General features: G+C 36.9%; 2 long non-coding RNA genes across 2 annotated transcripts in view; one reads left to right on the top strand and one right to left on the bottom strand.

Moving 5' to 3' along the window:
• Positions 1–18043, top strand: part of LOC120468696 (uncharacterized) — a 175814-nt gene that overhangs the window by 12779 nt on the left and 144992 nt on the right. The window lies entirely within an intron of this gene.
• Positions 6781–9988, bottom strand: LOC120490852 (uncharacterized). Its single transcript, XR_016145809.1, has 5 exons — positions 9684–9988; positions 9371–9430; positions 8226–8295; positions 7949–8114; positions 6781–7248 (listed from the first exon to the last, which is right to left on the bottom strand). It is a non-coding gene; the product is annotated as an uncharacterized LOC120490852 (long non-coding RNA).

The raw sequence follows: 18043 nt of genomic DNA, 5'->3' as shown, positions 1-18043 counted from the left end.
ACGGAGGAGCGGGAATTTTCTTAGCAATGTTAAAATGCACATCACTTGTTTAGCATTCATGTAAACGCTACATTCAGATTCACCAATCGGAATGAATTCAGTTAGATTGAAACAAAAGGTGTGCTTGTAAACAATGAATGGCGACTGCAGAAAGCAAAAACTAAATCAAAAGAGGATGGTAACCCCTACTACTCAGCTTTCTCCACAGAACAAGAGCCTGCTTGCTTAGCTTCCAAAAAAAGATGGCTGACACTATGTGTCATTCTGTGAGTGAGATCCACCCTCTATGGGCGAGTTGAGGACATGCGGGAGAGACCCTACAGACCCTGTAGTCTTTGGGATATTTTTCAGATAAAAAATACACAAATCTCTCATCTCAGGGGGATATGAGGGTGATAAAAAGCAGAATTTGCAGTATATATTTGCAAAGTGTTCATTGCTGTGTGGTTTCTAGTCTGTTTTTGTGTTTACAAAGCACTAAAGTTTTCTGATTGGTTTTCAGTGTCTTGCTGTTGATTGATAGTGTGATCTGAGTAGTTGCTTTGACTTTGCTATGTGGTTGCTAATGTGTTTTTGTTTTAATCATGTTACTACGTGGTTTTCTAGGGTGTTCTAAATGGTTGCTATGCCTTTGCTATGTGGTTCTAGATGGTTGCTATTACCTTGCAATGTGTTTGCTGAGGTGTTCTCATTTTTAGCATGTTGCAGAGTGGTTTTGAGGGTGTTCTATTTGTTTGCTATGTGTTTAAAAAAAAATTATATATATATATATATATATATAAATCTCTCGTCTCAGGGGGATATGAGGGTGGAAAACATGGTAATTTGAAAATACTTCTGTTTTTCTACTAATACAGAGCTTAATGCTAAATCCTGAAGTATCCCTTTAAGAAATGTCTGAATATAGTTCGGTTTGTGTGATTTCAGTTGTTTTGTATAATAAAATTAACATTAAAGAAACACATTACATTTAATTATTTAATTTTTAAAAAAAAATACATTTACAACAAAGTAATAGGTTTACAGACACTAAGTTCATGACAATCGTATCTCTTTCCCTGATGAAGTTTGCGTTTGGCTTGTCAAAAAACTTAGTGAGGGGAAAAAAAAAATCATTGAAATATAATTTTCCCTTCCATCTCATATTTTTGATGCTAGTGTTTCTTAAAGTGACATCTACTGGCCTGGCATGAATAATACAGCGTTTTTAGTCGTTTTCACAGATACATTTAAACGGGGATTGATTTGACTACATCGTCACCTGTACGTGAAAAACGCAAAGACAAGCCTTTTTCGTTTTTAGGACATCTTGTCATGTAAACATACCCTGCGAATGATAAATGCAGTCAACACACACAAAAAAAAAAATGTGAAATTTGTCTCTTTTGTTCAAGACATAGAACTTAAGATATAACTAGAGAAAGAACGGATAATATACACAATCTTTACATGGAAAAACTGCAAAACGGATACTAAGCAGCTTTTTTAACCTTAAAGGCTTTGGATTTAAGGTTCTGTACCAGTGAAACATCTTTTAATGTAGTTGTTGACATTGTGCTGAATCTACCTGTCTTTGTGGGTCTGTTTTTTTTTTCATCTCCAGAGAAACTTTTACCTATACTGGATGATCATTCCATGTCTCTGCGACAAAACAAACCTTTTGTTATCTGTAAGTTGAGCACAACCATTCATTCAAACCCCTGCTCTTTATATAAATAGATCCTGGGCTTTATCTATGCACTGACCCGTTATAAAAGGTCTCCGTTTCAGAGAAATCACCTCCCCTACAGTTGAGAAACCAATTCACCTGCTTGATGTCCTTCTTCACCTCTATTTTTTCCCCTGGAAACCATGAATGATCTTTTCTTATTTCTCTGTTAATGGTGGGCACAATTTAGCTGTGGCCATACTTCACTTAGCAACCCAGTGACTTCCTCTTAATCAGTGTCTCTTTCTCATTTAAAGCTGTTGCCATCAGCTGTTACCATCAGTATTTGTTGTGCTGATGAGGAGGTGATTTGGGCCTTGACAACTTAATGATCAATAAACAGCAGAATTTGCAGTATATATTTGCAAAGTGTTCATTGCTGTGTGGTTTCTAGTCTGTTTTTGTGTTTACAAAGCACTAAAGTTTTCTGATTGGTTTTCAGTGTCTTGCTATTGATTGATAGTGTGATCTGAGTGGTTGCTTTGACTTTGCTATGTGGTTGCTAAGGTGTTTTCATTTTAATCATGTTGCTAAGTGGTTTTCTAGGATGTTCTAAATTTGCTATGCCTTTGCTATGTGGTTCTAGATGGTTGCTATTACCTTGCTATGTGTTTGCTGAGGTGTTCTCATTTTTAGCATGTTGCTAATGCTAAGTGGTTTCTAGGGTGTTCTGTTAGTTTGCTATGAATGCTAAAGTATGTGGTTGCTCAGGTGTTCTCATTTTTAGCATGTTGCTAATGCTAGGTGGTTTCTAGGGTGTTTTGTTTGCTATGAATGCTATGTGTTTGCTGAGGTCTCAGACAGCAAACTGACATTGAATCAACGTGGAAACGACGTCTCTCATGACATTGAAACAACGTTGATTTTGCTCATCGAATTAACGTTGAACCAACGTCAGACGCGGCATTCTTCAAAGCTAAATGAAAATCGAAAATTGGTTTGCTTTCATAACGTTGAAACAACGCGTTGATTTCAAGTTGATTTTCCGTTAGTTTTGAATGAATGACGCGTCTGACGTTGGTTCAACGTAGGGCTGGGCGATATGGCCAAAAAATCATATCTCGATATTTTTTGGTCAAATGGCGATATACGATATATATCTCGGTACTTTCTACGTTTTCTATTTAGATAAAGAAAATCTTTATATTAAAATATATATATATATATATATATATATACAGTATATTCACATTCGGCCCAATGATATCCTACAAACAATGTTGATATTGAAGGATATGGAAACAAATATAATATAGGCTATGCAATATATTATGTGCAAAAAGCTTTTGTTTTTATATTGACTAAAAGCTAAACTAAAAATGAAAATAAAAACAAAAACAAAAGCACAAACTAATTATATTAGCCTGCATTTGATTACCCCATTATAATCACTTTCACTTTCATTAAAAATATATACTTGTAGGTTTAAAATTCCACATATGGCACATTTATTTTCTCCAACAAAAAATATTTTAGCAATATGTTTATTTTAGTCAGAATAATTGCGTACTACGTAGTACTATTCACGCGCATGCGCGCGCCGGCGCTCGTTCAAGGAAGCATGAATTTTAGCGGAGATTCACTTGCAGAAGCTCGTCCTCTTCTGACATGGACATATTTGTTGTGAAATGGACATATTTGCTTTACTTTCTAACATTTACAGACGGAGAATATACCTGTGAAATGTAAGTTGAGCACTGAGGAAAGCACCACATCTCAAACGCATTAAACAGCGCAAGTATATCTGTCAGTCAGCAACAAGTAGCCGCGTTTCCACTGCCGGGCGGGCCAGGGCCGGGCCGTGCTAGTGCGTGCCAGGGCCAGTCGCGTTTCCACGGTCACTTCCGGGACTTGATCGGGGCTTCCTCAGGGCCAACGGCCAGGATTTCTGGCCCGTCGAATACCTTGGGCCAGAGGGGGGCAGCTCGGGCTAGAGGCGTGCTCAAGGTAAAAGGCGGAGTTTATCGGTGTTATGGAAGGTTATGATCTGAAGCAAGATGCACAGGGGTGTCCATGTTTAACCGATTAACCGTTTAAAATTGCATAACATTTTAATTTGAACTGTAGGCCTATGCCAAAATCTGCGCAAAAATATATAGGCTACATATCGACGAATTTTCAGATATTTGTTTGATTTTTTTGCCCCTTAAACATTTAAAATATTTGACAAATTAATATAAAAAATATATATATATTACTGGCTTTCTGCTTTCTGAGGCGAAATTAGAACCTGGAAATTATATTTTCCCCGCAGTGCTGAATGAGAAGAGCCGTAACCGCAGCCTACAGAAAGGGGATTTATAGGTGATTTATAGGCTATAATAAATGTGTCTGATAATAAAATAATATAAAATAACGAGGCATTAATTGTTTATTAATAAACTATTGTTTTCTAAATGATTTTCGGCTAAAATATCTCCATCTCCGGATGCACTTTTAGAGAGAAATTAGCTAGCTACATACATAGTCGGAAGATATTGGCTTTCGATTCGAATTTGTTCATTTTAAATTGGACATATAAAGCTTTATAACCCCTGTAGACTAAAGCTTTAAATGTCCAATTTAAAACGAACAAATTTGAATGCGGTGGCTGTTTCAGATCTCGCGCTTCAGTTCACGGAGATCATGAAGCGCGCCTTGATTAATTGTTAAAGCACAACGTTTTCTTGTTATTGTGAGTTTACGCAAATAAATGTATTTGCGAATAATGTATTATTATTTTCTGTATGACCAGAAATGAAAGAGTATTTTAAGTTGTTTCCACTGAAAGAAATGCAATGAAACTGCAACACTGTAAAAAATTTCCTGTAGAATTTACAGGAATTTACTGGCAAAAAAGTTGCCAATAAAATCCTGTAAAAATGTTGGACATTGCTGTAAAATTGATTACAGTGTAATACTGTAAAGCAATTTACAGTTAATTGTTGTATATGAAATTTATAGGTATACAGTAATTTATAGGGTTTTTTACAGTAACATTGAATTAAACCTGTATTTTATTTTACAGCAATATTTTGTAATTTCACTAAAGTACAGTATTTACCTGGCAATAAAGTTGCCAATAAAATCCTGTAAATACCCCCAAAATTCAAGTAGATGCTGTAATAGTTTAACATTTAAAAAGCTGAAAAGAATCATTTTAACAGTAAACTGTACTCTATTATTTACCATTATATTGATGTAGATGCATTAAAATAAACATTTAAAAAAACAAACACAAAGTCAAAGCTGTTGTAGAAAAATATTTATTAAAATAATCAGCAAATTACTACAAGACTGGTAACAACAATTTTACTTTTTCAAGTACAGAAAATCTTTTCAAAATCAGTCACAAAATAACTACAAATAAGGCTTAACACCAAGATACTGAGTTCAATAAAAGTTAAAGGGATAGTTCATCCAAAAATGAAAATTCTGTCATCATTTACTCACCCTCAAGTTGTTCCAAATCTGTATGAGTTTCTTTCTTTGTTGAACACAAAAGATGATATCTTAAAGAATTTTGGTAACCAGACAATTGAAAGTAAATGGCTACCACCAACTGTTTGATTACCAACATTCTTCAAAATATCTAAGTTCAGCAGAAGAAAGAAACTCATACAGGTTTTTAACAACATGGGGGTGAGGAAATGGTGAATGATTTTCCATTTTTGGGTGATAGTTCACTTTGAAATTAATTTTTGATATGTTTTATCTTACCTCAAGGGGATCCAAGATGTAGGTGTCTTTGTTTCCACAGCATTTTCAATTTTGACATTTTTTGGTCAAACCGTTGTTGTCTGTCAGTCATACACTGGAGGCTAAGGGGGTCCACCAAAGAGCAGCACAGAAGTCCAAATTAAACATGATTTAATGACTCGTACATGTAAGTACACATTGATGGCCTAAGACATGAAACGAGCGGTTTGTGTGAGAAAACGAACAGGATTTATATAGTTTTTACCTCTTGTAATCATAGCCATGACAAAATGATCTGCCGGCACGGGTGCTTCGGTCTGCGCATGCGCTGGAAGTGATCGCTTGCGCGCCTACGTCACTCTTTGTTTATACCATAGACAGTAAAAGAAATGGACAGAGCAATCTCATTGGAACTCCATTGAGACGATTGAAGCCCGTTTTTGGCGATTTGTTAGCACTTCCGTCCCTGACGCGCAGACTCAAACAGAGCTTGACGACGTAGATGTGACGAGAGCAAACCGTCTGTCTTCTAGTGCAGTGGCATGTGAAATCTGAATCATTCCCTTCCGATACATGCAGAGGCGGAGAGTATGGAGCTGTCCATGAGCTAGGAGCAGGAGACACTTTTGCTAGGTATTCTGATTAATTATTTTGTCATTTTGCCTCCACGTTTCCCCGATTGCGCGCGAGCTTCTCCTCCTGTACATACGGTAATCTCTTTCCTGTGCGACAGAGAGTTGCGTGGGTATGACGCAATCGTTAGCCTACTTTCACTAAAACTGCATCTACGGGGCCATAACATGAGCTACAAGGTAATGGAGCATTTTATACATTGTCGTGTTTCTTTAGAAATAAATAAAGGACAAATGGGGTCTTCAAACGCCTCAGATGTAAAGTTATTCGCTGTCAAAGTGACGCCAACACGAATGGGAGTCAATGGGAATGCTAACGCAAGTGAAGTTCTGCTACAAGAGGTCAGCTCCCGCGAGGCTTCAACTTCCGGTCGATGGATTACCCCCTTGGTTTATACAGAGATTTGGGAAGTTTTACCTTTCACTAAACATATTTAGATATAGGGGAAACCGCAATGGAAGATGATTTCGGTATATCTAAATATGTTTAGTAAAAGGTAAAACTTCCGAAATCTCTGTGTAAATATTGAGTGATGTCACACGCAAGCGATCACTTCCGGCGTAACATTGAACTGATTCAGTTCGGTTCAGTTGGACATTGAACAACTGATTCAGGTCACTTGGACGTCACTGTGATTACACGAGGTAAAAACGATATAAATACTGTTCGTTTTCTCACAAAAACAGCTCGTATCGGGTCTTAGGCCATCAATGTTTACTTACATTTACGAGTCATTAAATCATGTTTAATTTGGACTTCTCTGTGCATGCTTTTTGGTGGACCCCCTTAGCCTCCAGTGTATGACTGATGGACAACAACGGTTTGACTGAAAAATGTCAAAATTGAAAATACTGTGGAAACAAAGACACCTACATCTTGGATGCCCTTGAGGTAAGATCAAACATATCAAAAATTAATTTCAAAGTGAACTATCCCTTTAAGCTCAAACAACAGAATGACAAAATTGTTAACTCGCATCTCTTGTTAAAACTCAAATTTCTGCTTTTCTATTATTATTACTATTATTTTTGTTTCAAAGTACTTTTTTACATTTTGTGTAATTATAGACATCTCAGTTTTTTGTTTCATATATACATTTGACAACTCACATGTTTAACCACTCAAGGTCCACAGGGTAGCCTAATGAGAAGAGTAGACACATGAGGATTGACTGTGTTGTTCCTCTTCTCTGAGGTCTTTCCACTTTCATTGATGTTCTTGGTAAACATCTGCTCAAAAATCAGTCAGAAAAATACAAGCAGAAGCTTTAGGATCATGTGCAGACTTATGAAAATATACCACTTTACAATAAGCATTATTTGCACTACTAAAAAGGATTTGTTCACCACAAAATGACATTTCTGTTATTAATTACTCGTTAATCTGTCACTACTGACCTTCATTCATTTTCAGGAACACACATTAAGATGTGTTTGATGAAATCAGAGAGGTATCTGAACCACACATAGACCACAACGTCATTACAACGTCCGGGGCCCAGAAAGGTAGTGAAAACCTCATTAAAGTAGTCCATGTAACTTCAGTGGATCAACCTCAATGTTATGAAGTGATGAGAATACTTTTTGTTCTAACGTAGAACCTGGAAGCGATGCACTGTTTACTACAGCGTCAGAGATTGACACAGAAGAGAAGAGATTTTGTGGCTTCATAACATTAAGGTTGATCCAGTGTAGTCACATGGTATATTTTAACATTGTCTTAACTGCTTTTCTGGACCTTGGAAGTTGCAATGATTTTGTGGCCTATGTGTGGTTCAGAAACCCTGTAAGATTTCATCAAAAATATCTTAATTTGTGTTCCGAAAATGAACGAAGGCCAGTAGTTAATTAATGACAGGTGAACTAACATTAATTTTTAGATGAACTAATCCTTTAACATATACAAATTTATATTTCAGTAATCTGTTACCTTTGAACAAATTCAAGTGTGCAGGATGCCTCGTGCTGGTACACCAGATTAAAGTTGTAGTAAGTTGCAAACAAAGCAGCAAATTCAGCCATGAAATTGGGGTGTTGATTCAGAACCACTTGACCCTCAATACTCAGCATCCACTGGGTTGCAGTGAGAATTTCACCTAAAAATAAAACAAATGAAGAGAAAAAAGAAAACAGTTTATAAAAATGTATGCTAAAATACAACAGGCAAAATGTATTAAGTAATTTAAAGATTCTGGAACGTACATTACCTAAGACAATCAGTCTCAGAGAGTCTGGAAGTGTAGAACTTTTTTCCACTTCAGCTGCTGTTGCTGACATCTACAATAAAAAAAAATAATAAAAGGAAAAAAAATGTAATGTAATTAAGTGCAGTATATGCAGTAAATGCAGTACAGACAGATTTCCCAGCCCTCATCAATATGGCATTTTAAAATGCCTAATTAAGTAATTCAGAGTTGTACATGCATGTGAAATGACGGTATCCAATCTTGCAAATCAGTGTTGTGTCTGTTCAAATCTAGCACCTTTACAAGACTTCTGATAACCTGTATGGTCTCTATAAATGAAACTTAAAAGCTGCACATTTTTAAATGCACGTGAAAAGTCAGGTAACGTTACACCACAGGTAAAACAGCAGTTTAGAACATTAATGTGACCTACAATGATATTGCTATCATATTGACAATTTACAGTGATACATTTCTCATTTAGATTTAGGTTCAAGTTATATTAAGAAAACGATAAATATGGGAACTTTGAACAGAAAATAAAATTAACTTTCAAATCTTTTGCCAGTCATTTTGAATTTAGTTATGACGCAGGGATTTGTTAAACACTGGGTTTACTTGCTCTCAATAATAAATCCAAACTAGTGAAATAAATGATAAAATAGCAGCATCATGCAACGATGTTAAAATCATATTCTAACGTTTTTCATCAGCAAAGCTAACTGCACGTGCGTATTTACGTTCTGTCTCAACAGCACTTCTGTATGCCTTGTTTTCCAAACTGCAAATGCTCGAAAAAATACTCTCTGGAGAGCATGACGAACATGCATAGGCCTGTTACTATTATTGAGCGCTGCAAATTGATTTGCGTTAAATAGTTATGATGCAGGCCTTTATTAAACACTGGTTTTACATGCTCTCATACGAAAATCGAAATCAAACGAAATCAAAACTGGTAAAATAAATGAGAAAATAGCAGCATCCAACGATGTTAATATAGCCTATTCCAATGTTTTCGTCAAGAAAGCTAACTCTCACCAAGACTTAAGTGGATCCGATCTGTCGTCTTGCAAACTGCAATGCTCTAAAATACTCTCTTGAGAGCAAATTCAAATAAAACTGTAACAAACGGCAGCATTCGTCCATAACATTTAAGATAGTTTTACCTTGTGCTTGTAAGTTCAGATCGCCTCACCACTGAGCGCGCGCCGTCGCGATTGCCTCGCCTGAAACAAGAAATTTAAAATTAAAGACACATTGCTTTACTAAATAAACGTAACGTTTCGATGGAAAATATAGGAATCAAACACTTTTACATCACACTAATGTCCTGATAACACGCAGTTGTTAACAAGTCGATCAATAATTGCATGATATAATGACATGCCGATGTTATGAATTCTGTTCAAAATATGAATCGCTCATTAAGTAATACATTAGATTGTAAATATTTATGGACGTAAATGTAAGTTAACTTACCAAAAATTGAGTAAATAGTGCCTTTTATCTTCAACTCGATCCTGCCCTGCTCCAGTCCACCAGATTTCAAATGTATTCAGCCCGCGCAATCCCATAATGCCACGTCACAGTAAATTGTTGTAAAACGTATGAACTACAGTGAAAACACCTCTTACCTGTAAATCAATTTACAGTTGACAGGGAAATATACAGTAAACAACTGTAATACTCATTTTGACCCATAATGCATTGCGAATTACAGTAATAACTTGTAAAATGATAAAACAATAAATTTCTGTAGAATTTTGCTGTAGAATCTACAGCAATTTTTTACAGTGAAGTGTTCACATGGGCGTCTCGCAGCCATCAGTGCGTGCTCCACACACACTGGATATGCGATTATGCGTCAAAATATTGTGTTTATTTGTGCTCTGTTCCTTTTTTGGATAAAGGCGTCTTCTACATATGCAGCCTAATAAAATGTTACAATAATGATGATGATGGTTATTATTATTATTATTATTATTATTATCTGCAGACACTGAGTTTTTGTGAAATGGACGTTTTGCTTATTTTCAATTGGCAATTTCAGTTTGAAGGGTGATGGAAATGCGGCTTTAACTGCTCCGTACTTGCTGCGTTTTATTTCTATAAATTAATTTCGTTTCAAATGGGGTCCAATAAGTTATTAAAGGTGTTAAAAAATTAACTCTGTATCTCGAGGTTGCGGCGCGCACACTATATGCACCGAATATTAACCGATGGGCCTCGGTTAACGGTTAATGAATAACTTGAAAACGTGCCCGCAGCCCTACTTGTTATATCGCGCAAAAAATCGCTGCTTGAAATGGAGAATCGCCTGTACTGGTCTCGGGACACAATTGGGCAGGTGAGTTAATATACATGCTATCTTCCTAATTTAAAAAATAAATTCATTCATAATACCCGCTGAAATGGGTTGGGTTTTATGACGTTTGATCCAGAAAGGCGTGTTAGAGGTGGGGTCTGGGGCAGCGCTGTGGGGCTACTGGCCCGGCAGTGGAAACGCAAGCCCGGTGCTTGAGGCCCGAGGCCACTAGCTCGGCTTGGCTCGCTGTTAGCTCTGGCCCAGCCCTAGCCCGGCAGTGGAAACGCGGCTAGTGTCTGTCAGAGCATTTGACAGGGCGGCAAGCTGCCTTAAACTTGTTAACTATATCAAAGTGATTTTGACGCAATTAATATAAGCTTGCGTCATGTTTAGGACAAATTGTACTACGTAGCCTAGCTTCACTGCAGCAGCTCACACTGCAACCTCCGCTATTTTTCAGATGTGCTCATATCAAACTACTGTATCGATATAAACGGCATTGCCTCATTCCATATCGTTTCAAAAAATATAACGATACATCGTACATACTCGATATATCGCCCAGCCCTAGTTTGATTGCGATTTCACTTTTTTGATTTTAAATAGTGTGAAATGTTGCTGTTGGTGCATGAACAGTATCTGCAAAGTTGCAGCGCTGAAAGTTTAGTGTAAGCAGAGATATCGTCTTTTAAAACCACAAACACGGACTACAGCTGGGTTTTAGACGTCACTAACCCATACATTTGCATCAACCCTCCCTCCGGAATATGCAGAAAAGGGCATGCGCATATTTCTGCGGCTCGTCGAGTGTGTTGTGTTCACCCAGTTGTCAGGTCTTCTGTGTTCGAGCTTCCCACGGACACTGTACTTCGTCAACAATGGATACAATTTGTGTTTGATTATGTTCCTGAAAATGACGATCATAATCTTCCAGAATCTCCACGAATTCAACACCGGATTCAACAAGAAACTGTTACTAAAACATGAAGCAGTTCCAACTTTAAAACCAGAGGCAGCAGTTGTTGGACCACAACCTGTAAGTAGGCTAAGACTTCATCATTTTAAATGTATTTTCATGAATATTTCCAGAAGTAGCCTTGTGTTTTATTTTTTTTTCAAATGCCTGCACTGGCTTCATAGCCACTAGGCTACTAGTTATGCTATTTTGTGTCTACGACAAACACGTACAAACATTATGGACCTGAATTTTGTATAAGTAGGCTACTAATGTTGTAAATGTATTTTTCATGGATATATGCTTTATGACGTTATTTTCGATTTGATCAAAAACGTAAACTTGCCAACGCTGTTTGTGTTTAACATTAGTAGCCAGTCAGTTGCTATTGTTGCCAGTCAGATGCTATTGTGTAAAACAAACGTGTATAAAGTTAAAACATGTAGCAAATTATCATTCAGAAACGTTTTGTAAGAGCCGTGTGTGGTGAGGTTCTGCTTGACTCTCTTGATCGCGGCTTTCTCGGTCTGATTCTGCCTCAAACTGATGCTGCAGTTCGACTCCATTATTTACATCTGGACCGGAGCTCAAGACATGCACGTTTCGCCCCTAAAGGTAATGGGCGTTAATCGTCCGGACAACGTGATCTACAATCACAACACACCGGCCCAAACTAACCAATCTGAGCCCACTGCCTGTTTCTGAGGGAGTGGTTTCATAGACTCAGGAAGTCGACCGCTCATTCAGGGGACATAGGCAGTGGTGGAGGAAGTACTGAATCTCAGTACTTAAGTAAAAGAACAAATAACCAGATAAATATTTACTTTAGTAAAAGTAGAAGTAACACAGTGACAACCATACTTAAGTAAAAAGTACCTGATTTTAAATGTACTTTAAGTATTACAAGTAAAAGTACTTGCATAATAATTGATTCTCTTAATGACTATTTTCTAATGATTAATAAAACATTTAATTCTAACTCATTCAACCTAATACTCCTATAATGATGTTCAATAATGATGGAAAAAAATGTCACCATTTCTGAAACAAGCTTGCAATTAGGCAATATAAGCCATATCCTTACTATATGTTAATAACTATGTTTGGCAGTAAACGCGATTAATTTATGGTGTAATTCTGAACCTCTTGGCTTGCCATAATCCCAAACGTATATTAAACACGGTGTGTTTCCTATGCATGTAAATACCAATTTTGGCGTATAAATTGCACGATAAACACACTGCGTGCGAGACGCATTTAGTTGATGTATCTATGGCAACCAAACGTCACTGGTGAGACAAACGTGCAACGAACGGACGGTCAGATTACGTTTTGGCAGGGGAAAAACTGATCAGAAAATGTAATGAAAATGTAACAGAAGTTGTAGAAATGTAGTGGAGTAGAAAGTAGAATAATTGCTGCAAAATGTAACGAAGTAAAAGTAAAAAGTATGCACTATTTATTCTACTTAAGTAAAGTAAAGAAACGTGAAAAATTTACTTAAGTAAAGTAACGAAGTATTTGTACTTCGTTACATTCCACCACTGGACATAGGAGAGCGCGGATGTCAATAAAGGTGAAGTTTATGAAAAATAAGACTTTTAAAAAAAAGAAAAACCACTAATACATGTTATATTGCACCCTATAAACACAATCATGCAAAGAAAAAAAGCAGTCAAACCCCCCCCCCCCCTTAACATGTTGCTAATGCTAAGTGGTTTCTAGGATGTTCTATTTGTTTGCTATGAATGCTATGTGTTTGCTGAGGTGTTCTCATTTTTAGCATGTTGCTAAGTGGTTTCTAGTGTGTTCTAAAAGTTTGCTATGCTATGTGTTTGCTGCGGTGTTCTCATTTTTAACATGTTGCTAAGTGGTTTCTAGGGTGTTCTACTTGTTTGCTATGAATGCTATGTGTTTGCTGAGGTGTTCTCATTTTTAGTATGTTGCTAAGTGGTTTCTAGGGTGTTCTAATAGTCTGCTATGAATGCTATGTGTTTGCTGAGATGTTCTCATTTTTAACATGTTGCTAAGTGGTTTCTATGGTGTTCTAATGGTTTGCTATGCTATGTGTTTGCTGAGATGTTCTCATTTTAGCATGTTGCTAAGTGGTTTATATGGTGTTCTAATGGTTTGCTATGCTATGTGTTTGTTGAGATGTTCTCATTTTAACATGTTGCTTAGTGGTTTCTAGGGTGTTCTTTGTCTGCTATGAATGCTATGTGTTTGCTGAGGTGTTCTCATTTTTAGCATGTTACTAAGTGGTTTCTAGTGTGTTCAAAAAGTTTGCTATGCTATGTGTTTGCTGCGGTGTTCTCATTTTTAACATGTTGCTAGGTGGTTTCTAGGGTGTTCTACTTGTTTGCTATGAATGCTATGTGTTTGCTGAGGTGATCTCATTTTTAGTATGTTGCTAAGTGGTTTCTAGGGTGTTCTAATAGTCTGCTATGAATGCTATGTGTTTGCTGAGGTGTTCTCATTTTTAGTATGTTGCTAAGTGGTTTCTAGGGTGTTCTAATAGTCTGCTATGAATGCTATGTGTTTGCTGAGATGTTCTCATTTTTAACATGTTGCTAAGTGGTTTCTATGGGGTTCTAATGGTTTGCTATGCTATGTGTTTGCTGAGATGTTCTCATTTTAGCATGTTGCTAAGTGGTTTCTAGGGTGTTCTAATAGTTTGCAATGTTATATGTTTGCTGAGGTGTTCTCATTTTCTAGCATGTCTCTAAGTGGTTTCTAGGGTGTTCGTTTGCTATGCAATGTGGTTGCCGAGGTGTTCTCATTTTTAACATGTTGCTAATGCTTAGTGGTTTCTAGGGTGTTCTATTAGTTTGCTATGAATGCTCTGTGTTTGCTGAGGTGTTCTCATTGTTAACATGTTGCTAATGCTAAGTGGTTTCTAGGGTGTTCAATTTGTTTGCTTTGAATGCTATGTGTTTGCTGAGGTGTTCTCATTTTTAGCATGTTGCTAAGTGGTTTCTATGGTGTTCTAATAGTTTGCTATGCAATGTGGTTGCCGAAGTGTTCTCAATTTTGTTCTCAAAGTTCTATTTGTTTGCTATGAATGCTATGTGTTTGCTGAGGTGTTCTCATTTTTAGCATGTTGCTAGGTTTCTAGGTTGTTCTAATAGTTTGCTATGCTATGTGTTTGCTGAGGTGTTCTCGTTTTTAGCATGTTGCTAAGTGATTTCTAGGGTGTTCTGGCTAGTTAATAGGTCTTTGGAATGTGGCTGTTAAGGTGTTAGGGTTGGTTTCCAGCACATCTTGCTAGGGTGTTCAGAGTAGTTTCTTACTGGTTTAAATCCAAGCAAAAATAATCTGATTGCTTATATAATTGGGGCTGATCAGCGATCAGTAAATCAATAAACAGCCACAATCTCATGGACTGTGTGATGTTGTTTTGGTCATTTTACTGCTGTGTTCAATCTTTTCCCCACTGAGAAAGATAACACAATACACAATAAAAAGAGTATTGAAAAGCATGCTCTTCTTTGAAACCACACAAGAATAAAGTAAAGGTCAAGAATCTTGAATAGATTGGTGGTCAAGATAAAGATGCTATCTTGTGCTTTGAACCAAGCATTGATTCTTGTGTTTGATGTATAAGTGAATCGAAAGGCTTTGCCCGAAAGTTCTTTTGGAAGTGATGGGAAGTGATTTTATGGGAAACAAGCAATAAGACAAAGGTTACCACTTGAGTACTACATCCATCAACTCCTCTTTAAAGATGCACTCAGTTTTATCCCCACTTTAAAAAAGTTTATTTGTGTAAAGAATTAGTACTTTTGACAAATATATTGCTCTTGAACTATGGCCGCATTTAACATGACCCTAAAATGTTTTTTTTTTTTTTTAAGTGAAGCAATATCATGGGTGAATATATTATGATTTTCATTGTTTACACGACAATGATGTACTAAAAATGAAAACAAAAATATCCTTTGCTTTTTTCACGTATTGACGACAGCGTTGACAAAACAATCGTTGATAAAAACACTGTATTATTCATGCCAGGCCAGTAGATGGCGATGTCACTTTTTAAAGAAAACTACAGTACCTATAGACTGAACACATAATGCACATGCGCATGACTTCACTGTTTTCACAAATTCACGTTTTTGTAGTTTACACAGAGACAATAATGGTATCGTTTTCAAAAATTTGCACTTTGAAACCATCCGTGATTTCAGGCACCCAAAACGCCATTGTCGTGTAACTGAACGGCCCAAAAAAAAAAAAAAAAGTTTCCATCTTTTAGTTGTAAATGGTGTTGTGTAAAACGGTTCCTTAGTCCTTACATTTCTAAGTTGTCTCATAATGTTTCTGGTCTCTTAATGGTACTGCTTCCTCCAGTGAGTAATCTCAGGCATCATTACTCCACTAAACAAGCAGAGCAGGTATGAGGATGAAATGAGCTGAATGTGTAACTGCACCAATAACTGTGTACAGTTAAAATACATGGTTGTAAAACACTTTTGTTATTACTGTTCAAACCCATGTTCAAGGCCTCCAAATGGGCACACCACTCGGTTAGTGGACCCGAGGTCATTTGATTTTCATACCCCTAATTTAAAATGAAAATTAACTCAATTTATATTGTTATACAGGGGTGCAACCATTAAGTGATTGAGATTGGATTGAGACCATTAGATTCAGATCCACTAAACACTGAAAACTTTTTCCTCAAAGTTTTTTTCACATACAGATGACAACGTTCTCACGGATCTGTGAAAACGACAATAACACTGTATTATTCATGCCAGGCCAGTAGATGGCGATGTCATTTTGTAAAGAAACATGTGCATGACATCACCGTTTTCACAAATTCACGTTTTTGTAGTTTACACAGAGACAATAATGGTTATGTTTTCAAAAACTTGCACTTCGAAACCTGTTAAAAGTTTGCGTTTTCAGGCTCCCAAAACGCTGTTGTTGTGTAAATGAACGGCCAAAATGCATAACAATTTTTTAAATTGAAAATAGTGTCGTATAGGGGTTTCATCAACTAGTCGACTCACAACCACTAGTTGGCGCTGTTGGCCTTAGTCGGAAACAAAATGATGACATATAGCCTATATATAGATATATATTTTTTGTGAACTATCCCTTTAAGTACAAGCGGCAGTACTATATACCGTATTTTCCGCACTATAAGGCGCACCTTCAATGACCTATTTTAGAACATTTTTCAAACGTTTGACTGGGTTTGCGATATGTATCCACTAGATGTGCTAAAGGGAATGTAGCGAGTGCGCGGCGCCGGAGGTGAGGCGTTTATTTAGTAAACGTGAGCGTGCTGGGGCGGACCTATGGGGCGGACACGTAACGTAACTTACATTCGCAGTCTGACTCATGTGAGTATTCAATGTGCAGCGGCTCGCGGACAGCAACAGCTGACTGTTTTGAATGAGACGACCCGGTTACTGTGAACAGGGAGCGCTTTATGAACATTCTGTGATGCGCGAGCAGCACCGGGGACAGTGCGCGTGTTCGTGCGTGTGTTAATCGTGAGCGGGCATGTGACTTACACACATAACCTGATTTATACGAGGTTGAACTGGCCGTGTGACAAAGAGGGCATAAGATGGACACGAGCGCGAGCAATTGATCATAAGGCGCACTGTCGTTTTTTGAGAAAATTAAAGGTGTGCCTTATAGTGCGGGAAATACGAGTACTACTGTCGCTTTTAGACCAGCACGCGACGTGTTTAATATAGACGCATATTACACCAGATTTTCTCTCAAACGTTTGCTTTCATTTTAGACATAGCCAATTCTGTTTATGTAAACATTGTTTGTATTTAACAGTATTAGCATAATAAGACTCGAAAGAGAACTTAGTCCAGTATTCAAGCGCTGTTTGACAGTCTCTAGTGCCTGTGAGCATCGAGGGTATGCCGTGCGCTTTCAGAACAGCGCTTGAATTAATGTTTAACCGGCAAGGCTTATGCAAATAATGAACTTTTATGAATTGCAATGTCCCGTACCTATTCATTAATGTGTGATCATGTGTAGGCTACGTCGCGTTGACACAGTTGAGACAGAGGCGCCAGAACTGAACTGATAGAATGCACTGTAACACGATACTATCATATTTCTTCAAAAGCAGATCGTGGAGACATTTACTATTCGTGATGTCGCACACCCCGATAATCAACCATTTAACAACTAGTCGTCGACTGCTATGCAAAACTAGTCGACTAGCAAAAATCATTAGTTGTGAAACCCCTAGTGTCGTGTAATCGGCCCTTCAGACTTTTTAAACTTCAGAAATGTTTGAGAATATTTACAAATTATATTTTTTAGGGCTGTCAAAGTTCTAAAGTAATATAAGATAAATAATAAATAAATAAATAAATATATATGTATGTGTGTGTGTGTGTGTATATATATTAAATGTATATTCAAAATAAAAGTTTACTATGTAGGTGCACTGTGTATTATACACACACATGCTTGTATATATTTAAGAAATATTTTCATGTAGATTTACATATAATTTATATTATAAATATAAATCTTTAATAACAAATAATATTTTTTTCTTAAATATACATGCATGTATTCTTTTTATATTAATAT

This window comes from Pimephales promelas, chromosome 2 (assembly GCF_988280905.1).
Source record: "Pimephales promelas chromosome 2, fPimPro1.hap1.1, whole genome shotgun sequence".
Classification (NCBI taxonomy): Eukaryota; Metazoa; Chordata; class Actinopteri; order Cypriniformes; family Leuciscidae; genus Pimephales; species Pimephales promelas.
This window is presented reverse-complemented; position numbering and strand designations above follow the sequence as displayed.